The sequence below is a fragment of the Triticum aestivum genome, chromosome 1B, assembly GCF_018294505.1.
Source record: "Triticum aestivum cultivar Chinese Spring chromosome 1B, IWGSC CS RefSeq v2.1, whole genome shotgun sequence".
NCBI classification, from domain to species: domain Eukaryota; kingdom Viridiplantae; phylum Streptophyta; class Magnoliopsida; order Poales; family Poaceae; genus Triticum; species Triticum aestivum.
Window position 1 is genome coordinate 405558324 of NC_057795.1, and position 13651 is coordinate 405571974.

Sequence of the window (13651 nt, forward strand, 5' to 3'; positions counted from 1 at the left end):
CCGGCGTGCTGGCCTCTCTGTTGTGCCTAGGTGGGGCTGCGACGTGTTGATCTTCCGCGGCCGGGCATGACCCAGGAAAGTGTGTCCGGCCAAATGGGATCAAGCGTGTTGGGTTATGTGGTGCACCCCTGCAGGGAAGTTAATCTATTCGAATAGCCGTGATCTTCGGTAACAGGACGACTTGGAGTTGTACCTTGACCTTATGACAACTAGAACCGGATACTTAATAAAACACACCCTTCCAAGTTCCACAGACAACCCGGTGATCGCTTTTCTCAGGGCGACGAGGAGAGGATCGCCGGGTAGGATTATGCTATGCGATGCTACTTGGAGATGCTACTTGGAGATGCTACTTGGAGGACTTCAATCTACTCTCTTCTACATGCTGCAAGACGGAGGCTGCCAGAAGCGTAGTCTTCGACAGGATTAGCTATCCCCCTCTTATTCTGGCATTCTGCAGTTCAGTCCACTGATATGGCCTCCTTACACATATACCCATGCATATGTAGTGTAGTTCCTTGCTTGCGAGTACTTTGGATGAGTACTCACGGTTGCTTTCTCCCCCCTTTTTCCCCTTTCCTTTCCTTTCTGGTTGTCGCAACCAGATGCTGGAGTCCAGGAGCCAGACGCCACCGTCGACGACGACCCCTACTACACCGGAGGTGCCTACTACTACGTGCAGCCCGCTGACGACGACCTGGAGTAGTTAGGAGGATCCCAGGCAGGAGGCCTGCGCCTCTTTCGATCTGTATCCCAGTTTGTGCTAGCCTTCTTAAGGCAAACTTGTTTAAACTTATGTCTGTACTCAGATATTGTTGCTTCCGCTGACTTGTCTATGATCGAGCACTTGTATTCGAGCCCTCGAGGCCCCTGGCTTGTATCATGATGCTTGTATGACTTATTTATGTTTTAGAGTTGTGTTGTGATATCTTCCCGTGAGTCCCTGATCTTGATCGTACACATTTGCGTGCATGATTAGTGTACGTTTGAATCGGGGGCGTCACAAGAATGTTGGGGGCAAAGAGGGGAAAACAATGAAGTTACCAAAGCAACCCTTTTCAGTTCATGTGGCAGGGGTAAAACAGGAATATCACAGGGCTAAACTTTCAGGCGCGTGATATTTTGATGTGAGCGGGAAGTTTGAAAGCTTTTGGCGCCTAAAATTATAAGTGTTCTGCTCTTGTACGGCCGACTATGATATCATGGCTGACAATTTATTTGTTTTGCACGCAAAAAAAGTGCAAGTTTTGAAAATCAATGTCTCCAACTCGAAACTTAGATTGTCCATTCAATTCAAATATGGATCATTGATCTACTACAAGCAAATACCATCATACGGTCCAATTCAAATGAAATTCCAAATGTGTTTATTCTAAATATGATGACAAAAGCAAAAAATGTGTATGTGTAGGAATAAAGTGGATGATTATAAAGTTTGAACATGCCCGTATGTGTATATCTCTAGGTTTGATATATGAATTTGAAATCACAAAATCCCGGCTTAAAAAATGTACCTCCATTTAAATAAATTACAAAAGCTAATGATGGAGTCGAATTCCAAAATTCCAATCTTAGGTTTGTAACTCTGGTATATCAAGGTATATCACGCATGTTCAAAAGTATCGTTATGTCATAGTCCAAACTGTGAAACAAATTGATCAACCATGAGTGCACAATATCTCAATTACGCTAAAGTCCCTCAAATATAGACACCTCACTCTTTATCTGAAGCCAACCCCCCCTTGCCCCCCCACACACACATAGATAAGTCGTTCTCTCCCCCAAACACCAACACACAAGCACATTAACACCCATCTCTCTTCTAAAGTCCAGACCCCAATATAAGTCTATATCACTTTGTCTCTCGGGCATGCACACATCTCTTCCCTCACTCTCTAGGTCTCCCGCTATCTCTCTTTCCCAAGCACACGCACTATGTAGAGTGTATATTTCCCATACATACAAAACTTCGCCCCTAAACGTCTATCTTCCTAGTTATGTGGTTCTCGCGCACTCACCTCACACACCACCCCCACTGCAAACAAGCACACCTTGTCTCCTTGTGCACCACTCTCCTCTTTCTATCTCTCCCACATGTGGACCCGCCCCAGCTCCTTCCCTATATACATATATGTCGTGACTCTTTCCATAGCTCCCTAATGTATTATCATTCTCGATTTTGCACATTGTTCTGTACACCATCTATTCTAGATCTATCATGAAGTCCCTATCTCACACACGATGACTCGCTTCACTTGCGTCTTCGTACATAGGTCAATTTCGAACAACATCAACATTGTCTCCCTATCTATACGCCATTTATGGGCACAAACGACCCTTCTCGCCCCCTCTCTTCCTCTCTCTATATATATATAGGACTGAACTATTCTGTTACTAGTAATTCCTTACCCTATAAGGACGCGATGCGCTGACTACAATAGAGACTCCCCAACTCGCTTCCTACCGCCGGAGGCAGCCGTTGCGGGCGAGCAAGCGACGGCGGCAGCCGGAGCGAGGGAGCCCGCGGCGCCGTGACGGGTCGCTCCTTCGACCTACGCGCCGCCGCCGGCCGACCGTCTGCACGCCTCCCCGCCGACGGGCTCGCCTCCTCTTGTCCCGGACCCCTTGTCCCGGACGATTCCCGCAACCCGATCCCACGACCCCGAGCGCGCCGCCGCGTGCCGCCGTCCCCAGCCCACCCGCAGCGCGCCGCCCACGCAGGCGCGCGTCGCTATTCCCATCCCTATCTCCGCGCAACACCACCCCCAGCCAGACCCGACCCAATCACGTCGCCATGGTGCGGTGTCTCCATCTCCCGACGACGGAGCAGCACCTCCCCGACGGCGCGCCTACCACCGCCGACGAGGAACTCTGCCCCAAGCCTCGTCCCCTCTCCTCACGTCCGGATGGGCAAGATCCAGCCGGCGTTGAAGCCTATCCCACCGGCGCAGCTCCCCATCGCCATTGCGCTGCTCCTTCCCCGCGTGTCTCCAGTTCCCCTTGCTGCTCGGATTGGTGTGCCGCGGTGCCGCCACTCAGGTCAATTTCATTCCTTCAGCCCTGCATCTCCTTGATGGCTTGTTGGATCACTTCTACATAATCAGTTCTTTGACATGTGTGTTGCACGGTAGGTGTTTGCAGTAATGCTTGAGCACAGCACCAGCAGTCGTCGCGGTCACTTCATCCCTGAACTGCCACGCGCCGCCTGCGGCCTCGCTTCTTCCCCTGTCTTCTGCCTGGGCGAACCCCTTTTTCTCCTCCCAGGCACAGCTGCAACGTCCTTCTCAGTCCAAATTGAGCATTGGTTGTCGTACAAGTTGGATCCCGGCTACAGTCTTCGCCAAAGAAGCCATCATCCCTGTTCTGAACTACCAACAGCCTCTGCTAATGTGCGCAAAATTCAAGGTTTGCCCCATGTTTGCTCTGTTTCTGAATTCGAGTATGATTAGGTAGTGTCATTCGTTCCCCATTACTTCTCTGAATCTAAAGAGTTGATCTAGTTTCAGGTGGATGTTATGGTTATCAGTGAAATGTGAATTGCTAGGACTGTGTAGCATGATCTAGGATAAAATGTTTATATGCTATTGTTGTGCTGATTGTAAATTACCCAACAAAAACATTTTTTATTCCCTGGATGAAGAACATTTTGTTCCCTAAGTGGAAAGAATTTTTGTTCCCATGATATGTACTACTGTTGGTAAATGAGTCGAGAACTTTTTGTTACTCTACGTAGAAATGTTTATCACATAGCCAGTAATTAAAAGAAAGTTCAGTTTTTTATATTGTTAAGTTAAGTTTCTAAATTTTAGTTAACTTCAATTAAGCTCACTCCTTGTTTATGTTCAGTTCAATAAAACAAAAAATGGAAGGTCAGATATGGCACCAAGATAAGTTAGAAAAAATGGTTTCAACATAATGCAATTTGGGGGAATGACAGCGCCCAGGCAATTCACAGCCGCCACCCTAGTCTGTTCACCACCGCCAACCGAGGCCGTTCAACGACGCGCCGGGCAAAGGTTCGTTTGCCCCATTGATTCATTCAAAAAATAAAAAAGTTGGGAAGCTCATGGGGACACTCTATAAAAAGTGTTCAATATAGAAGTTTAAATAATTTTTTTCTACTACTGAAACCAATTATTTGACAGGGAGTTCAAACTTTCTTTACATGAAAGTGCACGTCCTATTTCCCACTCTTTTCTATTTTTGGTCCCACAAACATTTCAAATAAAATGTTTCATCGAGAAGTTCACACACTACCAACTCAAACATTCAGGCGTTCTTTTCCGTAAAGTTCATATTTTTTTAAACCACCACATTTGGGGTATTCTTCAGTTAAATTTTGTAAAAAGAAAAAACATACTAAACAGCAAGGACAGTTCAACAAACAATACCTGTAGTAGGTCATCAGTATGTATCCATTAGAAAAAAAATCAAGTTATGATGTTAGTCTTGGGATTGATCTTTTCAGAATATCAAGTAAATAAGCAACTTCGACATGCCAATGGGACCTTTTTATTAAGTGCTTTGACTACGACTGATGGAAGTTGGTATTCTGTGACATTGCGCTCAGCGGCAGGAGGGCGAGGATCTCTTCATCTCGGCAGTACAACTGCACCCTCCGGCGTCGTTCACGAGAAGAGCTACGTGCAGGCCACCCGTGCTCCACCCTGGATTTCTTCAATAATCAGGCCGTCGTCGTCAGGGTTCCTGCCCCACGGCAGTCGTACTGGCTCATGCGCCACTGTCGTCGGTCCTTTTTCGGTTGGAGATAGGTAGCGCCCCCAGGGAGCCCCTTCTTCAATGGTTCATTGGTCTGTCAAGTATGAAGGTGAGCTTCATAATAGAGTAGCTAGACCTATCCGCCTTCCATTTTACAAATTTTGCTGGGAGCTAGAAGTAACTATATGTAGAAAGTTGGCATCTCTGTTTACATAAACATGCATAACACGTGTGATGCTACATAATTCCTGGGTCCTCCTCCTGTTATGCACAAGCTCCAATTCGTCGAGATACTCTATGGAGGTACTCCATTTTATGTTTTCAATTCATCTTACAAAAAAGCAGAACAAACTATGTGTCATTTTTGTCATTCACGCAAGTTCAGGCATACCTTCTACAAAAGTTCAAAAATCTGAAGAAACAAAGCTCAAACCAAGTTCAGAAAATGTTTCTGGATTAAATTAGTTGTTTTGGTTAATTCTGTAGTACATGTGTGTATTGTGATTGTAATTGTGGCTTGGAGTTGAGAAAAAAAATAACAAAAAGGTACATAAATGAACCCAAAAACATTCGGTAGTTTCTGGAAGCCCAAAGTTCAGTTCAACATGTTTTCTATCATCAGCTCGTTAAGAACCCCAGAAACGGTTCAATGTGTGTGTTAAAAAAATAGCTGGCTATATAAAAAAATTAGTAGCTAGGCAAAAAGAAGTTTGTATCAGTTCAGACTTGCCTGCACAGAAGGATAGAGGCCCTTGTCCCATACGTTCAGGTTTGCATCGATGCTCCAGCCAACTCCATTATCTACTCAGTAAATGCTCCACTGCTAAATCCATTTGACGTTTTGTCAGGTTTGGTAACTCCTCTCCCTTTCCCTTTTCATGTAATGCATTTAGGACAAGTTCAAGTATAGGTAAAGAATATTCTCACCACATGAATATTGATCTAGAGCTCTTCAGTTTGACAGTTTTTCAGTTCGTGTGGAGCTTGTCAGTTCGACAATTTTTCATTTTGTGTGGAGCTAGTCATTGTTTTAGGTTGCGTCTGGCTGTACCAAATGCTTGCACTTCTCTGAACTGAGAGTACGCTTGAGTTTCCTATTCCTTCTAATCTTAATAGGTTATCTTGATAGGAGTCTAGTGTTAGTTACTAAATTCTAGTCAGAGTAGTGTAATCAAGGGAATGTGGATAACTTGTGTCCAGGTATCACTTGCACAATTGCGTTGTTGTGCTGCACACTTGTACTCACATATTATTATGCTGCGATACTAGTTCTAAACAATTTGTTATGTATGTCACATGCAGGTTTCTCCCCATTCTTCTCGTCTTCATACTATGCCTTTCATACCTTTATATATAAAAAAGCTCAGTCTGAAACTACGGATTTGCCCAGAGCCTTGACCTAGGACATTCTGAATAAAACTTCAAAGAAGTCTGAAATGCACTGTAGTATATAAAGCCTTGTTCATCATTCATTCTGATACTAGAATCTAGAGTAATAAATCAAGTTTGTAATATGTAGGCGCAAGAACATGACTCCCTACTTGAAATGAGTACTCTTTTGTTTCAGCTAATACTTCTTACTCTGAATTCCAAAAGTGGATACACTTAAGTACAGCTTAGTAGACTACTAGTAGTACATCAGTATGTAAGGCGATGTAATTACCAGAACCTCAATGATTATAGTATTTGGGATGCTCATCATTTTTCACATCCATCTCTACTAAATTATGTTAGTCTTTTTCAGTTCATCTTTGAAATTTCGATCCATTTTCTTTTTGCAGGATGCGTCAAATACTGAAATAAAAGGCAGCAGCTCAAATAGATGAATATTGGAAGTCCATTGCTATCTTGAGGTCTGTTACCCTTCAACTTATAAACATATATGCTCGGTTATTGTTGTGTAACATAAGAGTTACCGTGTACGTTCATGCTCCTTCACTTCTGTATATTCAGTTCAACATTTGGTGATTCTTCAGGCCCACATAGCCGGCATTTTCAGTTCATCTTGCAAGTGATGGGGCTCCCCTTCAGTTCATCCGGCAGGTGTTTTGGGCAGTACAAAATACATCACCATAGTTAGTACATCAAGGATGGCTTGGTAGTCGCTGGGATTCCCTGCAGTGGCCAAATTGCCTCCATCAGCTCCACCTCGCCGTAGCAATCAGTCCATAGGAGGAGGTGTAGCTGGTCCACCCGGTCCACCCAATTTTTCTTTCAACATTTTCTTTGTGATGCATGCTCACTGATGGATCAATAACTATTTATTGATATGGAGATGCGCCCTTGTTTTTTTTTCCTGGAAAAACAAGATGCCTTTGCATACTTCAAAGTTGCTGCTTGCTCCCACCAGTCAATTGTGCAAGTTCAGTGGGTGTCGTCGAGCATGTTCAGAAGTATGCCCTTTGTGCAAAAGTGTGAATTTTTTTCAGTATTTTGTTTATTTCATTTGGCAGAGGCTTCATGTGATCTTGTGGAGCTTTATAGATGTACTGTCATTACACTTTTAAGGCCCTATAGTTCATTATATCATACATGTGTGGCCATTCAGTGTAATATGTATTACAGGATCAGTTCTTGAAAAAGAAGAACACATACATAGTTCGGTCAAAAAAGAATGATCAGTTCAATAGTGCTCTCTCCAGCCTATTTTGGTTGATGTCGACAAATGGACAAACAATTGTGTTACAAATGTTCTATAATTACTGGCATATAAGTACAAAAAAAAGTTTAAAAACACGAAAATTCAAAGAAGTTAAGTTCAAGTGGTAAAATAAGAGAAGTCCAGAACATCATCGCAAAACAAAGTTGAGTTCAAAAAAAAAAAAATGAAACACACAACATTTTCTTTTTGCTAAAAGTAGTATTATTCAGTTCAACGATATAAACCATGCAAGTTCGGCAACCTCCGTTCAAGTTGAGCACTTGTCACCGTCCAAGTCGATCACTAGGCGTCATCCAAGTTGATCAGTCATATGGGGGCACATAGCAGCAGGACATCGAGCTTCGTGCATGGCAGGTCCATCCTTGAAGCGTGGCTGCTCTGCCCGTACCCGCAAGACTTTTTGTCTTTCATTGCTCATAGAGTGTCCTGATTGTTTTCAGTGGTACTGGTTTCGCCCAGTTTTAAGCTTTGGGATGGTTGAAATTCTGTTGGAGCATCGGTTTGCTGCTTTGAGTTTTGTGTAATTTGGTGGTACACGTTGGTTTTACAATATTCAAGTGATTTCGAATGGAACTCATCATTATGCAAACAAATTTGGTAGCAGTAAAGTTGAAGGAAAAAAGCAAATTAAAATGAAAAAAAAACAAGTTTACAACTAATTTTTTTGTAAGTTCAACACGATGTCCCATATAAGTTTGGGCAAAAAGCACAAACAAAATGAAACCCACGTAGAAATTTCAAATGGTAAAAGTTCAAGTCATAAAATGAGGTAAGTCCATAACATCGTTGTAAAAAATGTTTAGTTCAAAAAAAAGAATCAAACAAAATATTTTCTTTAAAGAAAATATCATTTAGTTCGATGATATAAATCATGCAAGTACAGGGGCGACGATACAGTAAATCATTGAAAACTTACGAAGAAAATATTACCCCAAAAAGGAGCAAAGTCTAGTTAGTGAAAACACGCTTAGTATAAAACGATGGAAACATCAGTACAAATACCTCCTTTTCAGAACCATTCAAAATTACAATACAAAACATAGCTCAGTACAAACACACACATTTATCAGTACGAGTACTCTGTTTTTCATACTGGAAACAGCAGGATTCGTGTTTCCGTATTCAAAATTACTCTTAAACGGTTGCGAAGTAGAGAAAATGTTCAACATGACTAAGTTTCACATTTTTAATAGCTATCCAACGGTATATTATTTGCACCATTTAGACAAACTTTTAAAAAAATCGCGTTTGGAATCAAATTTGATCGTATTTGAATTCGAGTTTAAATTGTATACAAAAAAGTTGCGCATTTTCCAAAGAAGTTGCGCATTTTCCAAAGAAGTTGCGCATTTTCCAAAAAAGTTGCGCATTTTCCAAAGATTTCAAACCCCGTATCATTTGCGTCAATCCGACAAACCGTTTGTGAAATATCGCGAAAATACGTTTCATCCAGAATTTCACCGTTTTTCAAATTACTTTTAAATCGCATAGAATTAGAAAAAACATGAGATATATGGAAGATGCGGATTTTCACCAGCTTTCTAACGCCATCTTATTTGCTCAATTCCGACAAACCGTTTGAAAATTGAGTCCAAAATACGATTCACATTTTCGGTTTTGGAAAAAACAGTTTTTTTAAAACTGCTCTTAAACCATAACGATTTTGCAAAATGTTCAATATACTTGAAATATAGTTGTCAAGAGCTTTCCAACGATATATTACATGCCTTGTTCCGACCACAAAATTGCAAAAAAGTTTTGAACTAAAGAAAACGATCTGTTAAACAGAATTGAAAGCATCAGTTCAACCGCTCGAAAATCATCAGTACAACTACCTGAAACCGTCAGTTCAAAAAGGGTATCAGAATAATATTCTTTTACGCGTAACAGAATAGCCCAGATGTATATATATATATATATATATATATATATATATATATATATATATATATATATATATATATATATATATATATATATATTCGCTAGCTCTCTCTCTCGCGCACGCTCTCACACCCCTCTCCCACACACACACTCGATGTCTCTTCCAAATAGTCTGCTCCCCCTGCCCGCACCCATGCTATCCCGCTACTACATGTGTCACACCATTCCCCCTTCTCTTATACTAGGTTTACATCATTAGTGGTCTCTCTACTCCACATACACACACTCCCTCTCACACACAAACACGTGACAAACACACACAAACACGCACAAACACCCATTTATCTGGATCCACATCTCTCCCCATGTCCGCATGTGTATCTCACACACTCACTCTCTAATTATGTATATATGTCTCCATGTTACACAACACAAAGCCCCATGTACATGTCTCTCTCTATCCTCCACACACATAGACACAAAGAATCTGTTATCATTGCCTCGGTCGCTAACATATCACACACGCACACTGTCTATCTCTCTTGCAAACACGCTCAACAAGGGTTTCCCCATGAATAACTTACCGTCTATTCATCAACAGTCGTGGCAGTACGGCGAACACGAGACATGAAAAAGAATAAATCTACACGTGCTTAGACCACCTAGTATGACTACTAGGACTAGAGCAAGCCAAAAAGCGCGCCGCCGTCACCCCCTCCTTATGGGCGACAAGAAAATCTTTGTTTTACATAGTCGAGAAGTCATTGTGCTAAGGCCCCACATGCCGAGGTGTTGAATAGAATGTAGATGCTAGTTTATGGAAGCAAGTATCGATAATACGTTTGTATCTCCATACTTATATTTCTTCTCTTATAAAAAAACGAGTTGGTGATGATGGTACGTGTGCCATCTTGCAATATAGACCGTCCGATCTATATCCGATGGATGAAAATTAAACTAAGAGATACCCGCACCCCTCTCCACATTTGCAGACAAGGCCTTCCCTCGTTCATCCTTATCTCCAACAAACCTCATTGTTGAGCAATTACGAAAGGAAGCCTCTGGAATAAACTGGCCTGGTGGCCGCTGCCGGCATCGTCAATCCCCATGCCTCCGCTCAGTCCGACCACCAATCACCACCACACCCCACTCCTCTTCACCTTATCTCATATTTCTCGAGATATCATTAGTTTTAACACATGGGATTACTCCCGCAAGGGTCAATCACAACAAGTGTTTTATAAAAAAATGCATCTTGATGTTCCGTGCAATGCACAGATCTTGCTAGTACTCCTACAGAAGACTAAGTTGGTGATGATGGTGTGTCTGCCATCCGTCATTTCTGACCATTAGATCTACATCTAACGACTGTGAGGTAAGTTTTCTGCCTTTTCTCACCAACATCCCACTTGTCTACCAATTTGCAGAAAAAACCATAATTAGTATCTTAAAACCAACCACATCCCTCCCCGACCTCACCAAAACAGCCCAAGGAATATATTCTAATTGAAACATAATATATCTCCAGTGACATATGTATATCAAAATTAGAGTGTTTTGTATCAAGTTTGTGATTAAGTATTATTCTGATTATGATTCGTTGCAACGCACATGAACATTTCTAGCATTTCCAACCATGCATTTTTCCCTAGTATTCCATAGTTTTGAGTTTTCCATCAAGATATTAGTCACTCATGGTTGATATTTACTTTCAATCTTGTACACATATGCACTATGTAACTAGCCTTGCTTATTGGCTTCCAAAGCTTAACTTTCACTCCTACTTACAATATGTAGAGTAATTAACAAAAACTACCACTTTCAACCAGCCCTAGGAACAATCTATTGTACAAAAAATTAGCAAAAACATGCCCAAAATTTCTTAATCCACGCCAAAAACTACTACCTAGTCCTCCTACCGATTAGGTTCGTTTAAACCCATTTATGACAGGGTTGGCTCACACGTCCATGCTGATGAGGCAGCTTAAACCAACACATTTTGTTTGACCGTTGACACGAGGAACCCAGATCTGACCTTCTATCCTGTTATTCCCCCTCAAATCATTATTTTTCCTAAACATTACTTCAAACAGTGCTGATGCGTGTTCGTCGGTGGCGCCGGTGATGAGCGAGTTGGCCGCCGCTCCGCCGGACGGGCCGGACGCCGCGCTGGCCTCTGCACGGGTTGCCAGGCTGGCCCGAGTGTGACTCACGAGCGAGCAAGCCGCCGTGATGGCCTTCGCTCGAGCCAGATGGCTGGCCTAAGCACGGCGCGCGCGAGCAAGCTGCCGCGCTATGATGTCTACTACGCAACCTTCTTCTTGTAGACGTTGTTGGGCCTGCAAGTGCACATGTTTGTAGGACAGTAGCAAATTTCCCTCAAGTGGATGACCTAAGGTTTATCAATCCGTGGGAGGCGTAGGATGAAGATGGTCCCTCTCAAACAACCCTGCAACCAAATAACAAAGAGTCTCTTGTGTCCCCAACACACCCAAATACAATGGCAAATTGTATAGGTGCACTAGTTCGGCGAAGAGATGGTGATACAAGTGCAATATGGATGGTAGATATAGGTTTTTGTAATCTGAAATAATAAAAACAGCAAGATAACTAATGATAAAAGTGAGCGTAAATGGTATTGCAATGATAGGAAACAAGGCCTAGGGTTCATACTTTCACTAGTGCAAGTTCTCTCAACAATAATAACATAGATAGATCATATAACAATCCCTCAACATGCAACAAAGAGTCACTCCAAAGCCACTAATAGCGGAGAACAAACGAAGAGATTATGGTAGGGTACGAAACCACCTCAAAGTTATTCTTTCGGATCAATCTATTCAAGAGTTCGTACTAGAATAACACCTTAAGATACAAATCAACCAAAACCCTAATGTCACCTAGATACTCCATTGTCACCTCAAGTATCCGTGGGCATGATTATACGATATGTATCACACAATCTCAGATTCATCCAACCAACACAAAGTACTTCAAAGAGTGCCCCAAAGTTTCTACCGGAGAGTCAAGAAAACGTGTGCCAACCCTTATGCATAGGTTCATGGGCGGAACCCGCAAGTTGGTCATCAAAACATACATCAAGTGGCATGTGATATCCCATTGTCACCACAGATAAACACGGCAAGACATACATCAAGTGTTCTCATCATAAAGACTCAATCCACTAAGATAACTTCAAGAGGGAAACTCAATTCATCACAAGAGAGTAGAGGGGGAGAAACATCATAAGATCCAACTATAATAGCAAAGCTCGCGATACATCAAGATCGTGCCATAGAGAGAACACGAGAGAGAGAGAGAGAGAGAGAGAGATCAAACACATAGCTACTGGTACATACCCTCAGCCCCGAGGGTGAACTACTCCCTCATCGTCATGGAGAGCGCCGGGATGATGAAGATGGCCACCGGTGATGGGTTCCCCCTCCGGCAGGGTGCCGAAACGGACTCCCAAGAGGTTTTTGGTGGCTATAGAGGCTTGCGTCGGTGAAACTCCTGATCTATCTTGATATTCGATGGTTTTAGGGTACGTAGGGTTATATAGGCGAAAGAAGTCGATCGGGGGAGCCTCGAAGGGTCCATGAGATAGGGGGCGCGCCCTATGGGGGGGGCGCCCCTATCTCCTGGGCTCCTCGAGTATCTTCTGACTTGACCTCCAAGTCTCCAGGATGATAATCTTCCAAAAAATCACGTTGCCGAAGGTTTCATTCCGTTTGGACTCCATTTGATATTCCTTTTCTTCCAAATACCGAAACAGGCAATAAAACAGCAATATGGGCTGGGCCTCCGGTTAATAGGTTAGTCCCAAAAGTAATATAAAAGTGTATAATAAAGCCCGTAATCATTCAAAGCACATAGTAATATAGCATGAATGCTTCATAAATTATAGATACGTTAGAGACGTATCAGCATCTCCAAGCTTAATTCCTACTCGTCCTCGAGTAGGGAAATGATAAAGAAAGAATTTATGAAGTGTGAATGCTAGAAGGTGCACAAGTTTGATCAATGATAATTTCAATCACCTGTTCTAGCATGATAATATGTCATAACAGTAGTTCATCTCATAAAACTTCTCATGATAAAGTAACAAGCAATTCACATGTCAAAGCATAGACCATAAACTTTCTTGAAAACTAGCAAACTTCATTCTCAGTCATCAAAGAATTGCAATTCATTCTATTTTCAGGAAGGATCTATGTCAGAGCTTTGATTTAGCAAACTTCACATACTCAACTATCATATAGTCTTCTACAATTGCTAACACTCATGCAATACTTGTGGTTATGAAGTTTTAATCGAACACTGAGAAAGATAGGGGCTTATAGTGTTGCCTCCCAACGTATTCACCTTTGGGTGATGTCAACAATA

General features: G+C 42.2%; 1 long non-coding RNA gene across 4 annotated transcripts; it reads left to right on the forward strand.

Moving 5' to 3' along the window:
• The first annotated feature begins 2429 nt into the window (after positions 1-2429).
• Positions 2430-7159, forward strand: LOC123127624 (uncharacterized). Of its 4 annotated transcripts, XR_006462699.1 has the most exons (6): positions 2431-3039; positions 3132-3405; positions 3847-4016; positions 4571-4828; positions 6501-6572; positions 6696-7159. It is a non-coding gene; the product is annotated as an uncharacterized lncRNA (long non-coding RNA). The 4 variants fall into 4 exon arrangements; XR_006462716.1 differs by having other exon boundaries at positions 2430-3039; positions 4469-6572; XR_006462710.1 differs by having other exon boundaries at positions 2432-3039; positions 3142-3405; positions 4571-6572.
• Positions 7160-13651: the final 6492 nt, after the last annotated feature.